The following is an 8577-nucleotide window of genomic DNA, read 5'->3' as shown; positions in this document are numbered from 1 at the left end:
CCAGCCACCTCATGGGCGGGGTGGCCGGTTACCCAGGGACCCCAGCGTCCGGAGCTGAGATGCGGCCACCCTAGGGCAGGATGGCCGTAACAACCATGGACCCCGCTGGCGCTGAAGATGCACAGCCACCTCTGGCGGCCGGAGCGGCGTTACCAGGACCTCCACCCGGTGCTTGAGATGCAGCCACCATCGGGCGGGGCGGCCGGTTGACCAGGGACCCCTCCCCCGGTCTGAGATGCAGCCACCTCTGGGGCGGGGCGGCTGGGTTACAAGGGACACCCTCAGCACCTCTGGTGTGGATCAAACACCTCACTCTATGGTCAGAACAAAGCCCACTGCTGACCCCTCCCCCATCTCCATGCGGGCACAGATCTCCCATCCAACACTGCCCAGGTCCCCTCCTGCTTAGACTCCCCCCCACCAAATTCCCATGTGTCACCACGTCTTTGCCTCGTCAGGAGGGAACTGCGGACTCATCCAGACAGCCAATTTTGGGCCACTCCCGAAGCACATCTATCCTCACGCTGCAAGACAGAGAGAATAAACAGACCTGGCTGGATCAAGCGGGGTTGGGAGCCACAGACTTCCCTGGGTTCACTCCCCCGGCTCTGGGAGGGAGTGGGGTGGGAGCAGGACTACCTGGGTTCTCTCCCGGCTCACGGGAGGAGGGGGGGTTGGAGCAGGGGGAGGCTGGAATTGCAAGGAGTGGGGTGAAGAAACTTCAGAGCTCTCCCCACAGCACTGAAATCCAACGCTGAAACATTGCTACATGTAGAGCATCAGTAAACTTACCTCAGGGGGTAGTTTTGACCTGATCCAAAGCCTTGATGAAATGTTGCCCCTTCCTGGATTAAGAGATGACAGACCCTGTAAGACCAGCTGCCCTGACCCAGAGAGTGGCCGCACATGTCAGCGCCGGGGAGGAGCTCCCTGGGTAACACAGCCCCCCGCAAGACAGTTGCTGCATCTCAACGCCCCTTGTTAACATGCCCACACTCTGCTACCCTGGGAACAAGGGAAGTTTCCAGCCTGAATCCAGCACTCCTGGTTCTACCGGCTTAGGGAGGAGGAATTAGCGATCAAGGAGGGGGAGGCTGGGAGCCAGGACTCCTTGGGTTCTATCACCCACCCATTGCTAACCAACCCCGGGCAGTTTCATTCTCATCGGGGTGAGATACATCCTCCGAGCCACCCGAATCAGTCGCATGACAATCCTTGAGGTCCACAGAGCCCAGGGTTCGGACGAACGTAGCTCATAGCTGCAGGCGCTCTCTTCTCTCTATTCACCTTCATCTGGACTTTGGACTCCTGCCTTTGGTCAGATAAATCCAAGGAGAAAGGAGGAGGAGGAGAGGAGGGAGTCCCTGCCCCCGCGAGAGCCACTCGTGACTGCGGTTCCCTATGGGCAGGAGGCGCACCAAGTAGGAAGGCAACCCACAAGCTACACGCCAAAGCCAGACAGGATCCCACCGCTGGCACCATTGGACTCCAAGACAGACATTAGCCTGGCCCCTCTCCCTCTTGAGCCAGCAAGGCATGGGTAAGCCATGTAAAAGGGGCCAGTGTCACCCACGACTCCAGCACTCCGACCTGGAGACCAGTGGTGCATCCGTGGGACAGGGTGTGATGAAGAGCATGGAACTGAGCCCTCAGGGCAAAGAATGGGGGGTGCAGGAAGAAGCTGGTGTGTACAGTGGGTGAGGATGGATCCACGAGAGAGAGAGAGGTGTATGGAGGGATGGAAAAGAGGGGTTTAGATGAGGATGGATAGAGGGGTGTGTGTATGGATGGAGAGATGGATAGATAAGGCGAGTGCGTGTATGGGGATGGATAAGGTTAGGTAAGGAGAGGGATGATGGATGGATAATACAATGATGGATGGAGGAGGACAACAGGAGGTATGTGGCTTTGGATGGACCAGATAGGCAGAGTGGAAATAAGATGGAAATGGATTGGGTAGATGGAAAGATGGACAGAGAATGCCTGGGGTCGATGGACAAGATATTGAAGCTGTACGGACAGATGACGTGTGAGGTGAATAAAAAGGGATGGATGTATGGATGGAATGGACAGGATGGATGGTGAATAGCTGTGTAGGGGATGGAAATGGAGGGATGGATAGCCGTGGTAGTGATGGATGGATGGTTAGATGATGCTTTGTATAGGGGATGGATGATAGGGAGGGATAGATGGGTGTAATGGGGAATGGATGGTGGACGGATGGATGGAATAGCTGTGAAGTGGGGAAGGGATGGCTAGAGGGGTGTGTGTATGGAATGGATGGGTAGAAGTTGAAGTTGATGGATGGATGGGTAAAATATAGATATGGATGGATGTATGCGACGGATAGATAAGAAGATGGATGGATGGATGGGAAGATAAGAGATGGATGGATGGAAGGATGATGGGAAAAGAGATGGAATGGATGGATAGGATGGATGGATGGAAGATAAATGGATGGGAAGATAGAGATGTGATGGATGGATGGATGGGAAGATAGAGATAGATGGATGGATGGGAAAGATAGAGAATGGAATGGATGGATGTGATGATGGGAAGATAAGATGGATGGATAATGGGCGGAATAAGGCAATAGATGGGTTGCGGGGGGCTCGCATGATTGCCCGGGGCTATAAGCTCTGCTGGTCTCAGACTCAGCCCTAGTAGCAGGTGGCTAATGCAGGCTACCCGCTGGGCCACATCCCGTGGGCTGGCTCGGGCCATGTGTGTGGGGGTGGGCCCTGCCCCCCACTATCCCTGCGATTCACCATGACTTTCAGCCCAGCTCGGTACACAGAAAGGTTTTATGGTCGACAGGAACGCATGTACCAGAACCAGATGCTTAGTAGGTACAGAAGAACAGGCAGGTCCATACTGGGGGGCCAGGAAGCTTAAACCCCCAGCCCTGGGACTCCCTCCATTTCCCCAGCCGCTCCAAACTGAAACTGCTCCAGCCTCCTCCTCGGCCCCTTTGTCTCTGTCCAAGCTAGGAGGGCCACCTCGTCTCTTTGTCCCACAACACCTTTCAGCTGGCCACAATTGCGGGGCGGCCCAGGCCATGCAGGAAACAGGCGTTGGCCATTCATGTGCAAGGCAGGATCACAACTGGCCCTCTCAAGTGGCTCTGCACGCTACACACCACCATTAATCCACCATAACCCCGCCCCATGAGGTGGCTCATCTCTCAGCGCCGAGGGAGGGGTCCCTTGGTTACCAGCCGCCTCAACCCAGAAGTGGCCGCATCTCAGCGCCGGATGAGGGCCCCTGGGTAACCAGCGCCCCGCCCAGAGGTGACCGCATAACAAGCCATTATGGGGCTAAATCTTCACTGACTGATGGTGTGTCTCTGCCTGTGATGCTGCGTTTCTCCAGGGCATCTCTCTCTTTTAACCAGCCGCCCCGCCCCAGAGGTGGCTGCATCTCAGCACCGGGGGAGGGGTCCCTGGGTAACCGGCCGCCCCGCCCCAGAGGTGGCTGCATCTCAGCACCGGGGGAGGGGTCCCTGGGTAACCGGCCGCCCCGCCCCAGAGGTGGCTGCACCTCAGCGCCCAGCGAGGGGTCCCTGGGTTACCGGCCATCCTGCCCTAGAGGTGGCCGCATCTCAGCTCCGGACGAGGGGTCCCTGGGTAACCGGCCACCCCGCCCCAGAGGTGGCTGCATCTCAGCGCCGAGGGAGGGGTCCCTGGTTACCAGCCGCCTCAACCCAGAAGTGGCCGCATCTCAGCGCCGGATGAGGGGCCCCTGGGTAACCAGCCGCCCCGCCCCAGAGGTGACCGCATAACAAGCCATATATGGGGCTAAATCTTCACTGACTGATGTGCCCTTGTCTCTGCCTGTGATGCTGGTTTCTCCAGGGCACACCATTGTTGGGTACCAGTTCCATTACTTCAGGTACTGCACCTGGACAGGGCGGATCGTTTTCGGGGAGGATCTGTACGTCATGCCGGAGTTCAGAGGTAGAAGGCGGTGCTAGGAGCCTCTGTGGGGCAGGGAGGGCTCAGAAGGAGGCGCTCTCCTCAGACATGACACTTGTTAGACTGTCCTGCCTTTCATGGAAACAATATTAAGATACGTGATTTTATGCAAGACCCGCAGGGTCGGGGTTTGAACTCACATATCATGTGTGCCGGGCGAGGGGTCCCTGGGTAACCAGCCGCCCCACCCCAGAGGTGGCCACATGTCAGCTCCAGGCGAGGGGTCCTTGGATAACCAGTTGCCCCGCCCCAGAGGTGGCCACATGTCAGCTCCGGGCGAGGGGTCCTTGGGTAACCAGCTGCCCCACCCCAGAGGTGGCCACATGTCAGCTCCAGGCAAGGGGTCCTTGGATAACCAGCTGCCCCGCCCCAGAGGTGGCCACATGTCAGCTCCAGGCATCGAGCCTGGAGTTGCGAGAGTCATCGGCGGAGGGAGCAGCACCCCCGCCCTCTCCTGACGGCCAACGAGGGTAGGGAGAGCCGCCGATGGAGAGGAGTATTGTATGTTCACCCAAGGCATGCACTTGCGCTCTGCCCCAACTCTTGCCATCCGTCCACTTTGCCAGGGACAATCCCCCGTGAAAGAGCCTAGCTCCCGCTCTTCAACACGGCAAATAGCTAACTGGGAACCCAGGAGTCCTGGCTTCCAGCCCCCGCATGCTCTAACCACGTCACCCCCACTCCCAGAGCCGGGCGAGAGAACCCAGGATCCCAGGCTCCCAGCCGCCCTACTTTAAATCCACTAGCCCCCACTCCCCCACCTCCTAAAGTGGCCCTGGAGAGGAGTGGCGAAGATACCACCCGCCCCCGAGCAACAGAGTCATGGACAAGGTTTGACACTGTTTTTTATTGACAGGGGGTCCCTCGCCCAGGAGCCCCAAGTGAGCAGGTCACACCTGTGGCATCTCCAGGGGCGCTGTCCCTGCCAGACAACGTTGAACTGCATCCGGAATCATGGCCCAGTCCAGGCGTGGACAGGAATTGAACCCGCAGGGACACACCTGGTTCTCTCCCCAGCTTCTGGAGGAAGGTGGGGGCTGGTGTGGTCAAGCAGATGGGGGCTGAGCCAAGTCCTGGGTTCTCCTCACGTGTGCTCGGAGGGGGAGCGGGGGCTGGTGGATTAAGAGCAGGGGGGCTGGGAGCCAGGACTCCGAGGGTCTCTTCTTCCCGGTCTTCTGGGCACGGCAGTGAGGGGCTGAGTAGTGCGAGGAGCAGGGGACTGCGGACCAGAGCTACCTGGGTTCCTCTCCCCAGCTCTTGGAAGGGGAGTGGGGGGTATAAGTGAGTCTAAGTGAGGAGGTGGGCAGGCTGGAAGCGCAGGACGCTTGGGTTTCGCTCTCCACGCTCATGGGAGGAGATGGGTGGGCTAGTGGCTAGAGTGGAGGGTGGGGGAAATGGGAGCCAGGACCTCCGGGTTAACTCCAGCTGCCTCCTGCAGCAGCTCTTATTGTTCTCCCGCTGTGCCATCTCTCAGGCTGCCCCTCGATGCTGAGCCTCAGATACCCAGTGTCCCCTCGCTGTCACACCACATCCACGCCCCCAATTGTGTACAGCGTCGTGGCTGGATGGTTCCAGTGGCCGACATGAACCTGAAACTGTGGCAGCGTGGCGAGCCATGGAGCTGTTGGTAGGAAACAGAACGGGGCAGTAGCTGGGTTTTTACTGAGCACTCACTCATATGTTTAGTATAGGACCACAGCAACCGTCCACTACTCTCCAATGCCGCAGGCAGGTTCTGGCCTACCGAAGAGGTATGTTACCTTGCGGGGCTCTGCCCCTAGACTTCTGACACAGAGAATAGGCCCATTGACCCCAATCTACCAACACAAGACGCTAAAGAATGGAGAGAGAGATCGATTATTGCGGAGCTAATATCTCACCTTCCGCCACTTGGCTCAGTTAACTGGTGCTCCAATTTCCGGTTTGGCACTTGCGGGAAATAACATAACATATTATACGATACTACCACGCTTGACTCTCGCCTGGCACTGCAGATGCAGCCACTTGCGGGCGGGGCAGCTGTTACCTCAAAGGACCCTCGCCCAGAGGCTGACATGCGACCCCTCTGGGGGGGGCAGCTGCGTATTACCCCAGGGATCCCTCGCCTGCGAGCTGAACATGTGCGCCACCTTCTGGGCGCCGGTGGACAGCTGGTTAACCAAGGACCCTCGCCGGGAGCTGAAGCATGTGCCACCTCTGGGGCAGTTGGCAGCTGGGTTATTCAAGGACCCTTGCCTGGAAGCTGACATGTGAGCCACCTCCTGGGGCTGGGAGGCGGCTGGTTATCTCAGGATCCCTCGCCTGGAGATGGCTGAACATTGCACCTCTGGGGCGTCTGGCGGAGCTGTTATCCAAGGACCCCTTGCCGTGGAGCTGAACATGGTGGCCCCCTCTGGTGGCGGGGCAAGCGGTTTATCAAGGACCCCTGCCTGAAGTCTGACACTGTGGCCCCTCGATGGGGTGGGGCAGCTGGTTACCCAAGGAACCCCTCGCCTGGAGCTGACATGTCGCCACTTCTGGTGCAGCAAGGGCATGTGTTATCCAAGGACCCACTGCCTGGTAGCTCGCACATGTTGGCACCTCTGGGTGGTGCGGGTCTGGTATATCGCAGGGATCCCTCGCCTGGAGTGACATGTGGCCACCTCCTGGGGCGGGTCAAGCTGGTTAATCCAAGGACTGGAAAGCCGATGGAAAAGGCAAATATGGGACCCCTGCCGGAGCTGACACGTGGCCACCCTCTGGGGCGGGGGCTCGGTTATCCAAGGACCTTCCTTCGCGGAACTGACTTGTGGCCCATCTGGGGCAAGCGGGCAGCTGGTTTCCCAAGACCCCTCGCCCGGAGTGACTATGTGGCTCTACCTCTGGGGGGCACTGCGTTATCCAAAGGAAACCCTCGGCCGCTGGAGCTGAATGTGGCCACCTTGGGGTGGGCGGTCTGTTACCCAGACCCTCGCCCGGCACAACATGATATGTGATGTCTCAAACCCGACCCTGACGGGTTCTCTGCATAAATCACGTTATCTATTATTGTTCCATGAACGGCAGGACAGTCCGTAACAGTGTCATGTCTGAGTGAAGAGCGCTCCTTCTGAGCCCTCCCTGCCCCACAGAGGCTCCTAGCCCGCCTTCCTACCTCTGAAACTCCGGTATACGTATCAGCAATCCTCTCCCCGAAAACGTCCGCACTGTCCAGTGCCAGTACCTGAATAATGGAACTGTACCCAACTAATGGTGGTGCCTCTGGAGAAACCGCCAGCATCACTAGGCGAGACAAGGCACATCATCAGTGAAGATTTAGCCCCTATATGGGGTTGTTAGTGCGTCACCTCTGGGTGCGGGGCGGCTGGTTACCCAGGGGCCCCTCATCCGGCGCTTGAGATGCCAGCCACTCTAGGGTTGAGGCGGCTGGTAACAGGGACCCCTCCTCGCGCTGAATGCAGCCAACCTCTGGGCGGGTGGCCGGTTACCCAGGGACCCCTCGTCCGGGAGCTGAGATGGCGGCCACCTTTGAGCGAGCAAGGAGCGGTACCCAAGGACCCCTCGCTGGCGCTGAGGTGCTAGCTCATCCTCTGGGGCGGGGCGCGCCGGTTACCCAGGACCCTCCCCGGTGGCTGAGATGCAGCTACTCTCTGGGCGGGGCGGCCCCGATTACCAGGGACCCCTCTCCCCGTGCTGAGATGCAGCCACTCGCGGCGGGGGCGGCTGTTTACACACGGACCCCTCCAGCACCTCTGGGTGGAGTCAAACGACCTCACTCTATGCAAACCAAGCCCCCTGCTGAGCCCCTCCCCATCTCCCTGAGCGGGGCACATGGAGTCTCCCATCCCAAACACTGCCCACCCCTTCCTGCATAGCTCCCCCCACCAATTCCCACGTGTCACCGTCTTGCGCTCTGGTCCAGGGGGAACTTCGGCTACCAGGCAGCCCAAACTTTTGGGTCCTCCCGAAGCCATCTTCCCTCAGCGCTGCAGACAGAGAGAATAAACAGAACCGGCTGATCAAAGGCGGTTGGGGAGCCAGGACTCCTGGGTTCACTCCCCGGCTCTGGAGTGGGAGTGAGGGCTGGGAGCCAGGACTCCTGGGTTCTCTCCCGATGCTTCCGGGAGGAGGGGGGGGTTGGGACAGGGGAGGGCTGGAATTTGGACAAGGTTGGGTAAGAGAAACTTCAGAGCTGTCCACAGCACTGAAATCCAACGCTGAACATTTGCCTCATGGTAGAGCATCAGTAAACTTACCTTCGGGGTTCGAGTTTTGACCTGATACCAAAGCTGTGAATGTTATGACCCTTTCCTGTTAAGGAGATGACCAGAACCTGTATAACCAGCTGCCCTGACCCAGAGGTGGCCGCTAATCACGCCGGGTGACGGGCTCCCTGGGTAACCAGCCCCCCAAGGAAGTTGCTGGCCAATCTCAGCCCCCTTGTTAACTGCGCACAGCTCTGCTTACCCCGGGAACAGGAATTTCCAGCTGAATCCAGCACGCCTGGGTTTCTACCCTGGCTTAGGGAAGGAAGATAGAATTGCGATCAGAGGGGGGAGGCTGGAGCCAGGACTCCCTGGGTTCTATCACCACCATTGCACACCCCTGGCCAGTTCATTTCCTC

This window comes from Chelonoidis abingdonii, chromosome 11, assembly GCF_003597395.2.
Source record: "Chelonoidis abingdonii isolate Lonesome George chromosome 11, CheloAbing_2.0, whole genome shotgun sequence".
Taxonomy (NCBI): Eukaryota; Metazoa; Chordata; order Testudines; family Testudinidae; genus Chelonoidis; species Chelonoidis abingdonii.
Note: the sequence above shows the minus strand (reverse complement) of the source record.